General features: G+C 41.7%; 1 protein-coding gene across 5 annotated transcripts in view; it reads left to right on the plus strand.

Moving 5' to 3' along the window:
• The first annotated feature begins 3,932 nt into the window (after positions 1 to 3,932).
• The window catches only part of ppp2r3a (protein phosphatase 2, regulatory subunit B'', alpha), a 56,887-nt gene continuing 40,016 nt past the window's right edge, over positions 3,933 to 20,803 (plus strand). For 2 of the 5 annotated variants that reach the window (XM_069152659.1, XM_069152663.1), the window contains exons 1-2: positions 4,238 to 4,391; positions 17,825 to 17,895. The gene's annotated coding sequence lies outside the window, so the exon portion shown is untranslated. Of the gene's footprint in view, positions 3,950 to 4,237; positions 4,392 to 11,612; positions 11,782 to 17,824; positions 17,896 to 20,803 lie in introns of those variants that run through there. The other 3 variants (XM_069152660.1, XM_069152661.1, XM_069152662.1) reach the window with 3 other exon arrangements.

Genomic DNA, 20,803 nt, shown 5'->3' on the forward strand with positions numbered 1-20,803 from the left:
CATCTGGCATCATGTAACACTCTAATAAAACTCTTCCCCTTTTACTAACATTTCATTGTTGAGACAAAACCCAAACTCACCAAGACACACATAGACAGAGTTTGACAAGCCCGCTGATAATGAGAGCACATGCAAACACGCACGCAGGCAAGCGGGCTCACCTTGTAAAAATGCATGCGCAGTCAAGGGTTTCATTAACTTTGGTTGAGTAATAAGCCTCTGTCTGCCAGATCTAGGCCTGAAGAGTTGAACTGTGAAAGTGTGTACGACTGTGTGACCACTGTTGTACTTGGCTTCATATGTGATGCTGTATTTCTGGCATGTGTTGCTTTCAGCAGAAGCTCAGATCCAGGTTCCTGGTCCTTATGGCAACGTTTTCATGTACAGCACGTGTGTGTGTGTGTGTGTGTGTGTGTGTGTGTGTGTGTGTGTGTGTGTGTAGTATATGGACGTTGGTGTGTGAGGTGCTGAGTGACACTCCCTGTTCCATTTTGTCAGGATGTGTCAGCACCCTGATTGCCTTTTCTTTTTATCCCTCCAGCTCTCGCCTCGTCTCTTTTTTAGCTGCGTGCTGCAGCTCTTAACGGTTCAGAATAGCCAGGCTTTTAAAAAAAAAAAAACGTTGGTCGAAGTGTTGTTTTTATTTTCTGGGATCACCGCTCTGTTTGTCAGATTTCTCTCTCAAGGGCTGAACAGAGCGTAGTTTGACTGGTTGTGAAACAAAGCTAGTCTTTAGTTGCTTATCGGTTACATGCATAGACTATATAAAATTGGATATAGTCTCTGGGTCTAATAAGTGGAGACAATGTGGAATTGCCTTAACATGACATGACGGTGGGCTGTTAAATGGTTTTATGTAACGATGCCAACAATTCGTTTTATGGGGGAAAAAAACAGACTTAAAAGTGTCGTATGATCAGGGTTGTGTCTTGCATAGCCAGACCTGTGTGCACCATGCTGTGCCAATGCAAGAGAATGATATGGCTGCACCCATATATCATTCAAGCCCAGGATGTATCGATGGTACTCTTTATGAATAGTGTTGAGGGGGACCAGTTTTTTGTGGAACATTCACACCAGGGAGGTGAGAAGAACCAAGCATCCCTGTCTTTTTCGCATGATCTTTGTCGAAACCTCCCCCTTATAGTGTGTAGGTAGCTATCTTGTAGGTTGTTGTGTTTTTTGTTTTTGTTTTCTTGGACATAAATGGCATAGGGTGAGGAGAGCGCTGACTGAAATAGGCGGCCGGTGGCAGGTTCATAACCACATTCTACATCTGGGAGTCAGAATCAAGGGTTTTTCAAGTCTGACAGCAGAGTTTGCATGCAAACTACAATCAATGGTTTTTTTTTTAATCATCAACACAATTTCTTCTTAACCAAGTTTTTTTTTTTTTCTAACTTCCTAACATTATATTTATGCACTCTCCTTTCCCACTGTAGTTGTCATATGCAGATACACACAATCAGAGGAGTCAGTCCAGCCTTTCAGGATGAAGACCGGCCAGAGAGCATTTATTTTTACACACAAACACTCAGAAATATACACACACACACACACACACACACACACACACACACACACACACACACACACACACACACACACACACACACACACACACACACACACTCACACACACACACACAAGGTGGTCCTATTTGTCATGTGATGCAAACCTTGTGATAGTTGATGTTATAAGAGACACATTCCAGCAAGATTTGGAGGGGGAATCTTAGATGTATGTGTGTGTGTGTGTGTTTGTCTGAGAGTGAGTGTAAAGAGCTGGAATGCTTTAAATCAAATCAAAAACTGCACATCGTCCATCAGCAGGTCTTACTCTCACTCATCAGCGTGGTAACTTCACACCAGCAGCAACACAACCACAGATTACATCCCATTTGAGCCCCCCCCCCCCCCCCCCCCCCCACCTGTCATCTGGTAAAACTGTTGTTTCCACCATTAAGTAGCACCAGCAGCCTCACCGGCTCTTTTAACAGTGATGGAGGACACCAAAATCCCATCAGCCCCTTTAACCATGTGGATCCAATAACAAAGGTCATGTGTGTGAGGCCAGGGAGGATTCCAGTTCCTTTCACAACACATAGGAATTAACACAGAGCCGTAGGGAGGGTCCACCACCTGAATGTGGGCTTTTCTGTCTGTGCCACCTGTCCAACTAAAACAAATGATCTTCGTGTCTACATTTACAAACTGTATCATGATCAGCAGTCTGTGCAGAAGTCGACAACCTGGTCTCCATAGAAACAAAGATTTTGAGCACAGAAGTCTTGTATTTTCTCAAATGAACTGTGTTGTGTGGCCACATTTGCTGCCTGATGTGAACACTGTATTTCCATTTTATCATTTATAATTCATTGATTATTGAACAGAGGCCCACAGCATAGATCTCACACACGGAGGCTGTGATTGTTAGTTTGTTGTGACCTTCAGTGTTGACTAGTTTGAATTCCTCCAAAAAAAAAAGACGATTTGTTGCTGATTTAGTGTAACACTGTCTACAAGCAACAAAGTGAGGGTGATGATGAAAACTGTGATCCTTCTTCTCACTGGATTTATTTTGAAGGAAAAACAGGGGAAAAAATGGATCTTTTAGGTCCCTCTGTGAGTAATTGTACTGTACAGCGTGTCATAAATACTGTGCAGTGTAAGTACATTAACCGACATTTATTTTCTAAAGAAAAATCTAAATGAATGAGAAAAGTTGCACATTATGATCACCTGATATTTACAGAATCTTTCTTATTTCCTAATTTAAATGATAGATTTTTTTTTTTTTATACTTTTCCATTGGAAGACCATACTATTGCATTCCACAGTTTGACAAAAATGATTGATCTCATATTGAGTTTCAAAACTCTGATGTTGTTTCTCTTGAAATGTTACAATGCCTAATGTGTTTATTATGGAGCTGAAACAATAAGTTGATTATTAGTAAGATGATAGAAAATTATTCCACTTCATTTTAATACATTTATATAAGTCTTTAAGCAAACATTTTCAAAAAAAATTCAAAGGTTTCAACACTTCAACTGAGAATATATGCCTGGTTTCTTTACTTTTCTCAACATTTTTCAATACGATGTGCAATATTACTTTTTTCAATACCATTGCTACTTTCACTTACATGAAAAAAAAAAAAAAGACTTTTCGATTTCTATTCTAGTAAACTCATTAGTTAGTCTTTATTATCGCTATTGTTTTTAATCTTATGTTGATGCAACTTTTCAGCAATCTTTGGCACAACAATTTCCTTCGGGATTCCTTACGTTCTATTTTAATTGATCTTTATCTTAGTACGTTAAATTCGGTATCAACAGCTAATTGAAGAAAACAAACACATTTGTTGTCTTGAAATACTTTTACACATTTGCACCATTACATAGACGACAAGTACAAAGTTGGACAAATTTAAAAAAAAAAAAAAAAAAAAATCTGCGTAAAGGACCTCATAAATACATGCATTAATATGCCCTGCAGCGTAAATACAACACGTACGCGTAAATGCATGTGTCATTTCGCAGCTCTGTTCCCGGGATATACTACAGAAATGAGCTGTGATGGTTAAAAACCGGCCAGCCTGTCACTCTCCCGGAGCCCCCGCCCCGTCCGTCGGTCAGTTAACGGGAACTCCCCCCCAAGTTCCCCGGTTCTCCTCTCCCTGTTCATTCTCTCCGTGAGCTGTCACACACACACACACACACACACGCACGCACACACACATACACACACACACATTCTCCTCCACACACACGGCGGAGCCGCTGCGCGTTTAAGCAGAGCCTCTTTGCTTGTTCCCCGGTTACAGAAAAGCGACTGTTTGATTTCGCAGTTCTGCGTCGAGGCTCGTCGTGACAGAGTTTTGGAGACGGCTGAAGGAGGAGTGCAACGGGGGGGGCGGGGGGGGGGAAGAGAGAGATAGAAGAAGGTAAGCGATGGTGTCAAAACGTGTTTTTTTTTTTTTTTCTTCTTTTCTTCCTGGTCTCTGTGTAGAAACTTCGCCGTGTGATTAGCGTCTCCTCCGCTGTCTCGTGCATTGGCAGGGATATTTCGCCTCCACCCGTCAGCTGCGGTGTCTTCGATAACCGGGGCGTGTTTATCGAAGTATTTTGTGTTTGCGCGCGCGTAAATGGCGCGTGCGTATGCGCGCGCATTGCCCTTTTCACATTAGGGGGAGGGGAGGGAGGGGGGGGGGGGGGGGGGGAAGAGAGAGAGAGAATCCTCCTGTTGTGTGAAAAAGTAAGTTTTGGAGATGGCAGATTGGAAGCGGATCATTTAAAGAAGGGGACGACCTGAAAACCGCCCGCTGCAGAAAGTAGCCGGAGCTCCATGTGAGCGAAAGCTTTGAAGAAAGCTCCCGAGGCAGTCAGGTAACTTGATTTTTTTTTTTGTTCGTGCAAGTGAACCCAGCTCCTAGATTGGTGCAATTTTCGAAGTTCTTTTTGACTGAATATAAAATACTGACCCTTGTAAGTTGCAAAACTGTTTGGGTAATAATAATAAAAAAAAAACCTGTTTTCCCCACTAAACTTAATGTTTGGAGAGTATTATAGACTAATAAAAGGAATTAAGTTATGTTTTTTTTTTTGCAGTACATGTTTGGTTCATGTGGCAGTATCCTGTTAGGGTGTCTTAAGAGCCCGATGTTGGGCTTTAGAGCACTGCAGCAAATGCGTCAAATAAGTCTGGAAAGTACATTTTCATGGCACGCTTGCAACACCGGAGCACAGAAATGCAATCAAATGTATAAACCGAAAAAAATACAGGAGAAGATTTCACGTAAGATGTATCTACACGTGTGGCGCTCGCAATTTATCACTCCTGTGTGTCTCTTGTGCATGTGCGCTTACGTCCTTCAGCACTCCCATAATGTGTTTGTTTGTGTGTATGTGCCCTGGTGGTGATATCCTGTCAGATCCTGTGAGGTGGGGGTCAGTCACTGGGTCTCCCCTCTGGAATTCTCCTAGAATAGATGCACACACACTCAGAGACATCTTCAGTCAGTTTAATGTCTTTTCTTTTAATGATGAACCATGATGTGCTTTGATTTCAAACTGGCTGCTGCAGCTTATTACTTTTGAAATTCGCTTTATTTCAAAGCTCCACAAATAGATGGACTTTATCATCTGTGACGCTGTGCTCTCAAGTTAGAGCGTGCGGTTTTCTCCTTGATGCGGACACCGATATGCTCTCTGTGTCGGTTTAATTTCAGTCTCATTCAGTCCAGTTAAGTCTGCATCTGTATGTGCAGGTCCATTTTTCCTCTTCTTTGTAGTATCCGGTTTTGGAGCTGGCTTTTTGGAGCATAACAGGTGTTTTTCAAATTGCTGATTCAACCTTTAAGCTGAGTAGCTTCAATATTGGAGTCAATAAATCACTGCACATCACTTTTTGTTGTGATATTTTTTTCCTCCTTCTTCTTCTGGACAGTGGGGAGTGACAGGAACGAGTCAGGCTAACAACAAACCAATGCTTTCTTGTTGCTGTTCTGTGTGTGTGTGAGATGTAGAGAGAGAAGGAATGAGAGGATCTTGTCTACTGTAACTCGAGCCTGGCTGGACACACTGACTCTTGGAAGGCCACAAAGACCGCTCTGCATGAACTGAGGGGAATGTGGAAGTATGTATGTATGTATGTATGTATGTATGTATGTGTGTGTGCTGCATCACCAAACACAGACCCGTCTTAACCGACGTGCACACACTCACACCACCACCACCACTACCACAATCACCATCAGTGACAGACTTTGAACTGAAACTATGGAACAAATAATAGATTTTTCGATTAACTTTGGCTTCTTAAATTTGGCTTCTTTTATACCATTGTGAATTACAGTGATGCACCAATCTGGCTTCCCCTTTGCTATTTGTGCTTTCTAAACTCGGGGTGTCTGCCAACATTGAGTACCAATCTGTACTTTCTTTCTTCCCTGATCTGCATATTAAGGAAACAAATTGGAGCTGCAACAATTATACACTTTGCTGTTTAAAAAAATAATTTATCAACAGCAATTTTGATAATATTATGATTTGACCAAATTTTTTGTAGATTTTGGGGCTTCTCTTCAGCCTGAACTGACGTGTGTGTGTGTGTGTGTGTGTGTGTGTGTGTGTGTGTGCGTGTGTGTGTGTGTGTTAAAGCAAAAACAGGAGAGCAGGAGAAAAAGCAGTTCTTGGTGGGAATGTGAAAAACAAACAGAATATTCATGTTTTCCTCTTTGTCATGGATGGACTGGACAATGCATTACGAGTGTGAAACATGATGTTGAGTCAGTTCGCGGCCTGACATTTACTCTGAGTAAACCTACCCAAGAGCCTCAACCCACATGGGGAAAATTAGTAAATTCACATTTAGGAGCGAGAGGAGAGGAGAGGAGAGGACAGGACAGGAGAGGAGAGAGAGAGGCCGTTTACATCCTCCCTCCTCCATTGATCAGCTGGAGCTGTGGTTTCCTCTTATATCAAATTATTTCAGTGCTTCTTGATACTGAGATGATGACATTAAATGGTGCTTTTCTTGTCTTGATCCCTTTGAAAAAGGGCCTTTTACGTCAGCTTAATCAATTTTAAATAATGACAGTCCTGTCCTTCCACTTTTTAGTCCCTTCTTCTTCGTGTCCTTTCACTACATGTTGCAGAGGAGGTTCTGTTTATTTGTTTTAACTGGCTGCTTATCTATTTGGTCTTTTGCGTTCTGCTCAGATAGATAGTTGGTGGGCGGACTGGTGGGCGGATGGGCAACTGAATTTGCGTCCGTTTTGAAATTGAGCCGTGGTTTTTCGCAGTCCCTTACAGATGTGTGTCTTTTCACAGGTGCTTGTTGTTCCCAAGCTCTGTCAGTGTGTGTGTGTGTGTGTGTGTGTGTGTGTGTGTGTGTGTGTGTATCTTTGTCAGTGTGTGTGTCTATGGGTGTGCATTCATGTGTGATATTAAGTTGGGTTACATCCATTTCTCACATAGGTGTAGAAGGACAGTGAGTGCCTAGCAACAATATCCCATTGGAACACATTGGGAGTGTCCTGATGTAATGGAGTAATGACTGTGGTTGTGGTGGTTTAGTGCAGACAGATGTAGGATGGATCAGTGGGCTGAATCACCAGCTGCAGAATCGCAACGTCCTGTTTCATTCTCGTTCATGTCAGGTCTATTCAAGGCTGTTTTAGGCATCATATGCAACATTTGCCAAGAAACAAGTAACAAATAACAGATTAGTTTTAGATCGTCCGTTGCAATTTGACAAAGGCAATAAAATGTTCAGGTTCATGACGCTTGATTGCAAAGTCAGGCTGCATTTAACAGAGGATATACGTTTGTTTATTTACAATGTTCCATTTATCTGAAAATCCAAAAACCAGAGGAGTTGAATAAATTCTTAAGTTGCATGTCTGTCTGTGCTGGAAGGAGGAATTCTGCTCTTACTCTTCCAGTGGTTTCTTTTTTAGTTTTTTTTTTCCCGTTAGAAAGTTTGTTTGGGGAACTTTTTCTTCTCCACGCTCAGGGTCCACGGATGGAGGGTGTCGAATGTTGTACAAATTCTAAGATTGTTAACTCCTGGAGTACACTGACACGGGTAAGAGCAGGTTTTTAATTCAGTAAAAGTATATTAAAAGTGCACTCTGTAGTTTCATCAAATCCTGAAATGTATCACACCCTATTTCCAAATCTTCCTCTCTATTTTTGCAAATGTTAACGATGCATACGGAGGGAGTTTAATCACAACTCCATCAAAATTAAAATGTCACTCGCTGACATTCAGTTTCGTTGTCATTAGGTTTATTTCTGCTACTTTTGTGTGACTACTTTCATCTGTAGCTCTGCAGGGAGTTTTTAGATGGCTGAGAAAATAACTCTGATGATTTCATAACTGAATGGATGGAGACTTCGAGACTACAAATTCATGACAGACAGACGATTAGACAGGTGTAAATGAAGATGCTGAGTGGCAGTGTGGGAATAACCACTATGGCAGCCACGGTGAAGCACCTTGTAACTTGTGTTTTGGATAGTAGTATCCAGTGAATTCAGCATTTTTGGAGGTTGAAGCATATTTAGGACTAAAAGTCAGACTCTCTCAGACTGTGCTGCATTTATTTTGACCATTTCTTTTTAAATCTCTCACTTAAAAGTTTCCCAACTTTGTGAAAGGAATATTGCTGGAGTAGCACTTTAAAATGTGTTACAAAACATTAACTGGGATTTGAGAGGACAGGTGCTGTTGGACATTATAAGAAAAATGTACAGATTGCACCTTTTTAATGAGAGCTCCAGCTCGGCAGTGGAGGGTGCACTTTCTTTTTTTTGCAATTCGAGTAGAAATGCAAGAAAAACACCCAGTTATAAACATTCAATAGATGGACTAGATGTTTTGTGAATCTGTGAAAGCTACACCAGCACAGACGTGCAAGATACTAGTGTAGTCAATAAAACCGAGTGACGTCAGAGCAAAGTAAGAGGTGGAAACTGTTTGAACTGCAAGGACACGCACGCACGCACGCACACACGCACACACGCACACGCACACACACACCTCTTCGTTTGAGTCAGGACAACTCCCTGATACAGTGTTTAACTCTCCGTCTCACAGCTACTGTCTGTCAACAAGACTTTTGTGTGCACGTGTGTGTAGGCAGAGAGTGAAGCACATAAAGAAAAGAGCGATTCCAGTGGCATACAAAAAATGAATTAAGTTTAATTTTTGGGTTACTTTTCATGCAAAATTATGAGTTGCATAACACCCACACCCTAAGTCTGTGTGTGCTCCTGTCTGACTGTATGTCTGGATGTGTGTCTGTGTGTGTGTTGGTCTATGGGTGTGGTGTGTCCGTAATCAGGCCAACACGAAACTGTTTACCAGGCCACCGACTGCTGTTGGACTTCTCACATTTATGCTTTCTAATTGATTCAGAGTGTGATTTATGTAGCTCTCTGCACCCACATGTGCTCGCCTGCCCTTGGTTGTGCAACACAGACAAGCACACACACACACACACACACACACACAGACACAGACACATCAAAAGCTGTGAGTTACTCATCACTTCAGCACAGGGCATTATTGTATCGAGCGTCTTCGTGGCCCTTTTAGCGACACAGTCATTCACATTTCCCAGCAGCATATGTGTGTGTGTGTGTATGTGGGTGGTCGTCTCGTATTCCATGTCACACTGTCGGCTGCTAAAAATGAAGACGTGACAGGGAAAGTGTGAGTGTGTTAGTGAGAAGTGTGTGTTTGAGGGGGAGGGGGCGATGGCGGGGTGGCACACTTGGAGTTGTATCTCAATAATCTGAGATTATGTACTCTGCTTGGTTATCAGCCTTTTTGGCATCAGGTGCACATGTTGAGCCAAAAAAGTTAGTTTAGCTTTTCTAATGAATTTTTATAAACGTTAACTTTCATATCACAAATCCCATTTTACCACAGAGAAAAATATGAGAGTCAATCAACCATCAAGCGAGGTAGCCATCTTGAACCGAGTTTGTTTTCAGGAGACTGTCTGTCTGTGATCTTTTAGTGATTTGTCTGAATTTTGAATTTTGAGAGCGACTGAGAAATGAAGAAAGAAAGTTTTGGAGTTTTGACAAAGCTGCTTCAGTTATCATACTGTTTCTTTGATATTGACATCATCAACAATTATTTAAAGATTCAGTGTGTAGGGTTTAGGGGGACTCTATGGGCAGAAATGGAATATGATTTACATTAGTGTATAATCACCTGGAATTCATTGTTGTTGTGTTTTTGTTACCTTAGAATGAGCTCTTCATGTATTGGAAGCAGGTCCTCTTCCACGGTGCACACCATGTTTCTACTGCTAACCTAATGTTTGGTGGTGATGAGACAATAAAGAGATGAATCTTTGGTAGGTAAGGGTTAAATCTAAGAAGGATATTTTACATATTAGATTTGAATATGGTGCAAATCTAATATTTAGAATTGCCTAATTTGGTCGTATAATTGAACGACAGTCAAAGCAAAACAAGAAAACAAGATTATCTGTAGAAAATCCTTAAGATATGACACTTGGAACAGATTTTTTAATAATATTTAACTTATCATTTAGTATACCTCTGTGACGTGAATTGGAGAGATAATCTGAGGTCATAAGCAATAATATTCATGTTATCTAGTTCAAGTGTGAAGTAGCTTGTGCCCATTCTGACACAGCCTAAAAATGTAAACAACGACAATAAATTGCGTGTGGTTGTCAAAATAAAGCCCAAACACTGCAGAGAAGTCATAAAACCGAATGCAGCAGCGTTAGGAATAGAACCCAGTCAACAATGGGGTGATTCATACATGAGTGAGTGGGAAGTGGACTGTGCCCATGTGGCCTCTCCTAACCACCTTTAGCCACTGTGAGATCCACCCTGGGAAAAAGTAAGTAGGAAGAAAATAAAAGGAGGAGGAAGACCAGGCAGAGAGGGCGAAGATTAGTGAGACAGGGATGAAGATCCGGACACTTTGATTCACAGATCTCCCATCATCCCTCTGCTCCTCTTTGACTGGCTCTATTGTGGCGGCAGTAAAGCGTGCTGATTGGCCGGTTGGTTCTGAATGTCACTGCTTCTCGTCCGTGGACTCTGGAATTTGTGTGTGTGTGTTTTTGTGTGCGATGAGTTAATAGCTATCCATTGAGTGGTTGATTGTGTCCTGTTGTCCACACTGGCCCTCTTTGTCCAGACCCTACACACTCTCACACATACACACATCTGAATCTGAAGCACGCATTCCTCCAGTGGCAGCGCACTGGCCAGGAGAGAAAGGAAAAGAGAAAGAAAGAACGAACAGCACCATTCATAGTCATGGCGGTCTGGTTCTTTCTGGCCCCAGTTCCAGACATGAATGGGTCTGATGCTAAAAATATTTTATTGCTGCTTTTTTATGCCCATTTTACTCCTCCTGCTCTTTTCATTACCTCTCTCCTCCGTAGCGTGCTCTCACAGTGGAATCAGACGAAGCCTGCGCTGCGTTAACATGTGTTTACTAGCATTTCTGAGGTTATAGAGTGAAGACTGTGGTTGCAGCTCTTCCAAGGTGTAAATGTGTGCAAGCGCAACCACCTTCGGGCAAAACGACTCGAAAACAGAAGCACTAGATTAGAAAGACGGCAAGCAAAGGGGAAGACGACTTTAGAGAAAGGTCATGAGGCAAATCCAAAGCTGTGACATCATAAGCAGACATTCTGTGCTTTTGCCCATGTGATGTCCCGGCCCGCAACATAACTGAGCTGGATAACAGACCGGCTGATTAAGTGACGGAGGCAAAGGGCTGCGTTTTATTGGTCGGTGTGGGCAGACCTTGTGTCTCGGTGTTTACCACAGATGGAGAAAGACGAGAGAAAAGATGGAGACATGGCGAAGGAGTGGAGGGAGACATGAAGGGAAGGCAGCAGAGAAAGATTGACAGTAATCCAGCAAAACTCACAGGGAGAGGGAAGTAGAAAGACAGAAATGTGGGTAAATTATTTGATCTGCTTTTGGGAATTCACTTCACCACAGAAATACCTCCAGTGCAGCATGGGAAATCGGGGTTGGGGTGGGGGGCTATTTCAGGCTTTGCTCCTGTTTGTTATGCCAGCCTGCATTTCGGGGCAGAGTAAAGGTTTTGCTGAGCTCTAAGTACGTTAACATGCGAGTTGGGAGGAGGAGGAGGAGGAGAAGAAGAAGAGGAAGAACAGGACTAGGAGGAGGGCAGAATTTTCTTTCAGAAGAGGAGGAATGACCCAGTTGTACCAGTGTGCCCTTTCTTGTTTTTTTCCCGGTAGGTTTAATCTAAATCCATTCAAGAAGGTTTATTGGCAAGATAAGATCGGCCTGACATTGCCAAGGCTTAAGTGCATCTCTCCCTCTTTCTGGTCGGGCGGAGGCGGAAGTAGGTTGGTGGTGAGAGAGCAATGACAGCCTTTATCTCGGTCAGTAAACACAAGCCAAGGGAGTCCCTACATTGTTTATGCTGCGTCTCTAACTCCCCACTCCCATACATACACACTTAGAGGACATTGTTACACAATAGCTCACTCTGAAACACACTGAATATAAGGATGGTAGTGCACACACGAAATCAAGGTCACATGTGCAAGGGCACACGTAAGCAGAGTGTGTATACACACACACACACACACACACACACACACACACACACACACACACGAGGCTGTGGTTGGACAAAGCAGTGGTGTGTGTTTTTGTGCGCGTGTGCGGTGGATTGTTGGCAGCCAGTATACGGTGAACTGGTCAGATCCCAGCACACTCAAGCTTCCCGCCTGCCTGCCAGTCTGACCACTAGCTTTGTGTGTGTGTGTGTGTGTGTGTGAGTGTGTGTGTGTGTGTGAGCGAGCGTTTGTGGCATCTGTATAGTTTGCCATCACTTCCTATGATTGTCAGCGCTACATCCTTGTGGTTTCCATGGTTACAGATAGTGCTGGATTCCCACTGAGCGACAGACATGCACAGACACCAGACAGATGAGAGGTAACTTCAACTGGTAGTTACAGTCGAGTCTTGCTGAGAGCTGAGACCCAAGAAATCGTCAAACATGGATTTCGTTTTTTCTTTCTCCTCTTCTAATGTGTTGGAGAGACATCAGACATTTCCCCGTCTCTGCTGAGAGAAAGCAAGGCTGCAATTTAGATAAAATCCTTCCCAATCATGCAAAACATTTTTTCCGACTTAAAGTAGATTTAATTTACGAATTATATGGGTTTGGCATGATTGGTCGCGTGGTTAGGTTTCATTGGACACAAATTCAGAAATATCTTGAAATGTTGTCTGTCAGACCCCTAATAAAACCTCTGAGAAATGTCCCACCTGTTGCTGTTTGCATGTGTAAGATGCAGGCCTTTCTGGCTGCAGGGATTGGGATTTCTTTGATTCTTAATCTTATTTCGGCTGAAAGGATGACACATTTTTGCTGTCAGTAGAAGACAATTGCAGCTTGTTTCTTTCCATTTTCCTTGTCAATTTTTTATTTTTTACATTCAGGAAGTCTGTTTATTCACTTAAGTCCAGCTGTTGGAAATGAGGCATTTTAGCATTTTGTTTGTGACATTTTGAGCCTTTACTCGAAACTCTCTTGACAGTTGGTTGGAAACAGCTTCTCGTTGCCAATCTTGCCAATTATTTTGTTCTTCTGGAAGCCAGTACTGTTTTTGACTTGTTTTGCATGAGCAACAGTTTCAGTCTTTCTCTTCTTTCTCTTCTTTCTCTCTTTCTTTCTCTCTTTCTTTCTGTCTTCCGTATCTCCATGTTTCTTCTGATCTGTTCAGACAACCCGACAGCACTTTCTTCCTCTTTTTTCCCCCTCCATATCTTCTTCCTCTGACTTCTCATCTGTCCAGCTACAAGCCCCTCAGGGGGAGAAACACCAGAGACATGAGAGTCAGTGTCTTTGATCCAAACTGAATGAGAGGACTTGTGTTTGTGTGTGTACGATATTTGTCCTTGTACAGTCAGGGTTTTAAGACCTGCTGCACCTCCATCCTCACCGTTATAACATTGGTATAAATACCTTCATGCTCTCACTGCTCATCTGGAGATTTCTCTTTTTCCCCCCCTTTTGTATATTGTGTGTGTGTGTCGGTGCCCCATGCCTGCCAGAGCTAAGATGTGGTAGTTTGATATCGTTGGCGTTCTTTCATCAGTGAGGTGATTCTCCTGCTATGTGTTTGAACTGCAGTGAATCAAAGACAGCTTGTTGTACGGCTGCAGCTGCGACTGTATCACCTGCGCGCCGAATCTACCGGGCCTGTCTTTTCTCTTTTCTTTCCATCTTTCTTTCATTTTTGATTTCTTTGTAGCTGTCCAGGCTTTGTTCTTTTTTTTTTGCACGATACTGAAGCCAATTTCAGGCTGATCTTTCTTTCATCTGTTATCAGCCAGTGTCACACTCTGTACAATTAACAGCTAGCACAGCATGTAATCTATCCAGAACAGCTGTAATGAGAAATAGAGAGCTTTGAAAATTCCCTCCGCTTACAGACAGTGTTTGCTTGCCGAGTCATGGGGGACGGATATTAACACAAAGAGAGAATTTTGCACTATCGAGACTGCAACTTGGAAGATACACATTGCTGAAGGCTTTTGTTTGTTTCAACTGAACTTTTAGAAAATGTCTTTGCATACAAGAAGTGCTACAGATTCTTTCCCCATCACTTACACTGAAGAAACAGTAATGGATATGAGTAGGCCTATTATTTTAAGATTGGCTTGTTAAAATGTGAACTTCTCCTTTAAGTCAAACTTTTATTTTTGTCAAGATTACTGACACCACTTAGATTTCAAATTTGGAACTATTTTTGCTCCAAACTTTCAAGGAACATAACGCTTACTGCCGTAATAAATCCAGTGTAAGGATGCACTGAACCAAGTATTTCTTTCTTGTTATCAATCAATCAGGATATCTGCAAATATTGAAAACCAATCCAATGCAAGAGCTCTTTTCACGATAATTTAGAATATTTCGACCACCTTTAAGTGATTCGACTGTTTGCTGTGAATGTAGCTCACAATTTTTCACAGACATGTTAAGATAGAAACTAAATTTATCTCAATTACTTTGATGCTTTTAACATCGAAAAAGTGTGTTCTCCCATCCATTATGGACAATAAGGATAATAAAAACATTGGTTGTAGTGTATGCAAGGTGATTTATAATTTCCTGTTATTCCTCCCTGTGAACTTTGCAGCAAGCCTTCCAACATAATACTGTCATATAGGTCATTTGTTCCCACCCTCACATACAACCCACAGAAGTGTTTCCTAAATTAGCAGCCCTGGTTAAGTTTAGTCACAAACAAATCTTGGTTTAGGTCAGAGAAAGGTAGTAGCTTGGGTTGAAATGATGACTGAAAGTGTGCTGTGTGTTGAAGTTACTACTTCCTTAAACTTATGCAACCTAGTCATCATGGAAACCATAAATATGAGGATATATAAGACTCGCATGAAATAGACATCTTTTGAAGTGCATTGCTTCTCCAGGGCACTAGATTTTCGTTATTTATTTGACCTCGAGAGATTGTTTGACTTTAAATTTGTAACTGTTGGTTGTAAGCTGCTTGCATAACAGACCTGTGGGGTCGTGTTTTGCTGGAGGACAGTTTCGAACTATGAATCCCCTTCCACACGCAACTGGACATATTTTATTTAGACAGAAGAAAACGATCCTAATCTTAAGATTTTATACAGCTCAATGCATGAGTATGAGTATTCGGTAAAAATAGATTGCAAAAGTATGTGTAGAAGTCCCAGTGAAAATAGAATGACAACATACTACGAAGTAAAATTAAATACAATTAGGACGATAATACAATCTCATGCTCCTGCTTTCCCAGTCTGTGCTTGTTGATTGCATCCTGATTAAAGGCTGAGTTTTAAAGTTGTCATCTTAGAAACATCGAACTGCATGTTGACTACACTGATGTGGCCTGTGTGTGTAATTACACTGTAATTTTATCATGGTAACGTTGTGATTAAGCAGTGATTTACTGGTTTATTTGTAGCAACATTGTATAGAGTTTCACAATAGAAACCAACACAATCCAGTGACAGGCTGCGTGGGTAGAGCGCTCATGGGAACCGGAGTAGCTTTTAGCATTCAGGTCCTCAGGGACGGCTGGGATTGTGTTGTTGTTGTTGATAAAGTCACTCCCACAGTTTCAGGGCCAACAGAAATATAGTTCCTGCTTGTGCTCACAGCTTCTCACATTTCATTATTGATGTATGAAAACCTTTTAAAATGTGAGAACTCATCATAATGTCGACTTTTAGGAAACTTAAAAATAGCTTTTGTGTTTTTCATGTTGAAAACTCACACACTCCAGCTCACGCCTCACATTGTTTCATGTTTGTGTTCACATGCCCTGAAGTTCAGATGCAGTATGTACAAGTACGCACATGCACAATTTGAATGCGCCCAAACACACAGAAGGTGATGTTCAGAGCTGTGGATCGGAGCCAAGAAACACTCTTCTAAGAAACTTGAGCCTTTTCCTCCTCTGTCTTCTCTCCATCTTCTCATGTCATCATTTCAGTGGCACGGGGATTATTTTGATCAGTTCTTTATTTCATTGATTCTTCTACTTTACTCTTCCTTTTGTACGGTCAGTTTGTAACGTGATAAAAAAAAACAAATGACTGTTTAACAAAGGAATTGATCACAAACAGCAGTGTAACCCAGGTTCAAAAATGGATATTTTCATAACCTATTGATCATTCTGTGACACTTTAGATTTGTCTTGCAGTTAATATTAATTTGCTTTATAGAGTACATATTAAATTAACAGTATTGTTTGAGGGATGTCCTACTGATACCCAGTCACACAATCAGCTAAAATTTTAAGTTTCATGTTTTGCAATGTGCAAAATGTGCAAGGTGTTAAATTAAAAGAAATTTAAAGAATTTAGGTTTGTATCAAAATGATCTCTGCAGCTTCCTTGTGAATTTTCCTCTTAGTAATTTACTTTCACTTTAAGTGTTTCTAGAGATATTACTATAATATCACACAAGTATTTGTGATCTAGATAAAAACCAGTGTAGCTGAAATGGCTGAATGCAAGTGCAAAATCTTCAGTAAGACATTGGGGAGTAGGTGAAATCCTTAAAACAATGGTCAGTGTGGCTGATCAGGGAAATGAGGCTCTGTTATCACCTGATATTCTTCCTGTTGAAAAACACGTTTTATAAAAGTGACAAAACACAAAGCATTTATCTGTATTTTCATGACTAAGTCTTCATATGCTTTGTATGTAAAATCACACACAGAGAAGTCAAATCCGTGCACCACAGACTTGCATCCTGCTCGCATGCATATCAACACAATGACGTCCAGGCTGGTTCACAGTAATACAGTTCGACTACAGACAAGTGAACAACAACAACAACAACTGCAGTAACAGACTGGTTTATATTCAGTGTGTGTATCTTTGATGCTGTGACGTCAACAGAGTGTATGATACCTGTGTTGTAGGCCTGAGAGCGATCAATTGTGCATGGAGCGCTGAGGATACAGAACAGCCAAAAAAAAGTCTATTCACTGTTGCTGGGTGAGAAAAATCACTGGCCGATAAATCTATGGTGTGAATTTAATCTCGAGTTGCAGCCCTACTTCTTTTTTTTTGGAATACTTCTTGAACAAGAAATTGTCCTTCTTATCCATGTATTTAAAAATAAATTCATCGACCATCTATATATGTGAAGCCACGTTTAAATCCAACGTGTCTTGTCTGTTTCTGTCCTAAAAACACAACATTCTGGCGTGCCCGGATAGAAAAGGTGCAGACGAGGTGAGGATAGGATTTGAGTATTAATATTCACCCTGTGGCAAGGCAGTCTGTTCAGAACGTGAGAGACGGAGAGAGAGAGAGAGAATGTGAGAACGTGACAGTGAGGGAAGGTATCCAAGATATCCATCATTTAGGCTGAATCAGGAGAATGCAGGCAACTCGACCCCCGGGCGTCAGAACTTGTATGTAGGCCGTATACCTCGGGACGCCAGCGTTGCCCTCTGAATGCCTTCCTTTTCCTCCACCTCCTATGGATGCAATACGCACTTAAAGCATATTAATCACGCGTTAAAACCCTGTCAGTCGGTTTTCTCATAAGTCACGTTGTAATGGCTTGCATTCAAAGGCCGCTGTCTTTGTTTTCGCCTGTCTCCGGGTATGCAAAGCCTGCCTTTTTTGTCATGATGAAAAGGGATGATGATAGATTGTAAATTAGAAGGAGTAAAAAGAGAACGTGTTCTCTAAACAGAGAATCTTTTGAGGTGAAAAGATGACGAACTCCACCTTTTTTCTTTCTTTCTTAGTCTCTTGTCAACGTGGATGTGTTTCTGGCATTGTTGGCTGTTTCTGAGGGGGCGTATGGACATCTAGGGAGGTGAGTAGCTATAAAGAAAGGTAAAAGAGTTGGGAGTATTGTGGTTTTCTTTCCTTCTCAAAATCCCAAAGTCCCTTTCCTTTCTTTTCTGTTTTTTTTAAGCATGATGGGCTTCCTCAATTCAACTCTTTTAAGTCAGAATATCTCGTCTGCTAAAACCCAGAGTCTTAATCCCAAACAGTGCGGTGTGTCACAGGGAAAAAGAGAGTCGAGAAGATGGGAAGCTTTTTTTTTAAAGACACGGACGAATGACTGATGCTTTTGAAATGGGCAAGTCTTTCCCCAAAAGATGAAATCTCTGGACTTAACTTGACACAAAGGCCTTTGGCTTTCTGAATAGATCATTATAACGAGAAGCTCCCCTCTTGACTTTTTATAATGAGGCTTTTCGGGAAGCTGCTCTTTAGTTGCAGACTAGAGGGGTGGAGACAGGGGAAGGATCGAAGCCAGTTTCCCAGAGGTTTACTGACTCCTGACTTCAAAGGCCCAAAACAGTCTCACTGTAACTACTGCTGCAGGAGCCAAATCCCGAGGGATCAGGAGTGTGTTTGTGTGTGTGCATTTCCAGTAGTGGGAAATTACACCTCAACACTGTTGACATAAAAGAGCCAGTAAAGTCAAAATGTTGAAGTAAATATAGTTGTTTTTTTTCTTTGTTTTTTGAGAATTTTAAAATGATAAGCATAAAAGATGACTGTTTGTTATCAGTATTGATTATGTGGTGCTTGTTTCATCATCTGAGATGGAGATGCAATAGAAAATGATTCTCCCTCAGACTTCTTCAGAGTGTAAGAATTCAAAACATCCTCTTCTACATTTAAAGCATGCAAATGTGATTTAATTTTTAAACTTTATGTATAAATATGCATGATCTTTTCATCCACTACTGGCAGCTTGGTGATCCATGAACTTGTGTGGGTGGTTTTCTGTGCGACTTGTAGACCTTATGTGCAACAAACTGTGCAAGTGTAGGTGTCACTGTGTGTCTGCATGCATCGTACAGTACCTATTAGTGTGTGCGGTCAGATGTGTGTGTGTGTGTGTGTGTGTGTGTGTGTGTGTGTGTGTGTGTGTGTGTGTGTGTGTGTGTGTTTAACAGCAAACAGATGTGAGGCACGGAGTTGGAAGACTTAGCAGTATACTGACAAGATGACGTGTGTCTGCCTTCCCCCGTCTGCCTGGAGCTCAGGAACGCTGACTGGAAAACTTGGAATCATTGCTCTCACTGCCTGTTCGTGATATATGGAAACACACACTCACATGTAAATGTATAACATTTACTGGCAGCTAATAGTAAGAAGAAAGACACCCACACAACTGCTTGACATATAACGTTTACGGCCTTCTCAACTTTTATGGGAATGCACACGCGCGCACACACGCGCACACACGCGCACACACGCGCACACATGCGCACACATGCGCACACGCACACACGCACACACACACACACACACACACACACACACACACACACACACACACACACACACACACACACAGACAGACAGACTTAAGTACTGAGATATGAGCCAATGACACATCGCAGCAGTATCCGACATGCTGTCATACAGAATGCATGAGGGATTTGAGACTTTAATTTGGTGTTGCTGGAGATCTGTGTGCTACTTCTCTGTGTGTGTGTGTGTGTGTGTGTGTGTGTGTGTGTGTGTGTGTGTGTGTGTGTGTGTGTGCCTGCGGGTGTGCGTGTGTGTGTGTGTGTTGCGTCAGATAAGGCAGAGCTAACAGAGCTTTTTAGGACCTTTCTTTGATCTACCTCACACAGCAGCCACATAGTGCGAAATATGCTATTTTTTACATTAACTCTCAGTAGTGATGATGACATCCAGTCCTTTCTGCCTTTTCAGGTTCACCATGCAGTTCTTCTTACGCTCACTGAGCAGATTTATAACATGGGTGTGACACTGAGGTGAGAGTAGCAGCAGAATCAACAAAGTCAATAAGAATTTAGCAGCAGGATTTGATTGATGTGATGCTGGAATATTGAGATACTACATATCAACATTAGTTTGTGATGTGTAGGGGACGTCATGGTGGGTTGCGACTTAAACAAAACCTAAAAGCTGCGTTTTGCTGGTGAGTAAAGGGTGCTTTACAGATCTGATATATTTTACATCACCAGAGATCTGGCAAGCTCAAATCTTTCTCCTGAATTCAGTAAAATGTCCCATATTGTACAGATTAAGATTTCCATTTATTTTTTGATCACAAAGCGGGTCTAGGTGCTTCATAAACACTCAGAGTTTTTGGAGAACTGGACAGTTTGTATGAATAAAAGCAACTCTAAACTCGACTTTTTAGTCTTCGTTTTTTTCCTGTTTGTATTATGTCTGCAGTTTGTGCTTGTTTTAAATTCTCCTCATTTTTCCCTTCTTGAAATTCTGCAGCCCTTTTTGTCTTCTTAAAGGTGCTATGTAAATTAACTTGACGTCTAAGCTTTGAGTGCGTGACTTTCCACAGTCACTTACTGATGATCCACTGACACTGGTCTATAGTAGACATCACTGTTGGCAGGCAGTGTGACTGTGTGTGTGACTCGCTGGGCTATTGGTCAGTGTGTTAGTATGATAAATTGTGACAGTAGTCAGTGTGATGATCCAGGCTTGCAGCCAGTTAGAGCAGCGTTCCCCCTCCGCCTTTGAACTGCTGCTATGCTGTTATAATGAGGGAATTTTCTTTTCTAAGCCTAACCCAAGGGAGTGTGTGTGTGTGTGTGTGTGTGTGTGTGTGTGTGTGTGTGTGTGTGTGTGTGTGTGATGCATGGTGAGTCATACATGCCGTCGCCATTGTCTTTATATTCTTGACATGCTGGCCCAGAGATCTTGTTGTTTTCTTCATCCTCCAGGTGGCAGAAACAAATAAAAAGAAAGTGTGTGTCTGTGAGCGT

The sequence above is a fragment of the Embiotoca jacksoni genome, unplaced genomic scaffold (genome assembly GCF_022577435.1).
Source record: "Embiotoca jacksoni isolate LCO1_2020_lvr unplaced genomic scaffold, fEmbJac1.0.p SCAF_18, whole genome shotgun sequence".
Lineage (NCBI taxonomy): Eukaryota > Metazoa > Chordata > Actinopteri > Embiotocidae > Embiotoca > Embiotoca jacksoni.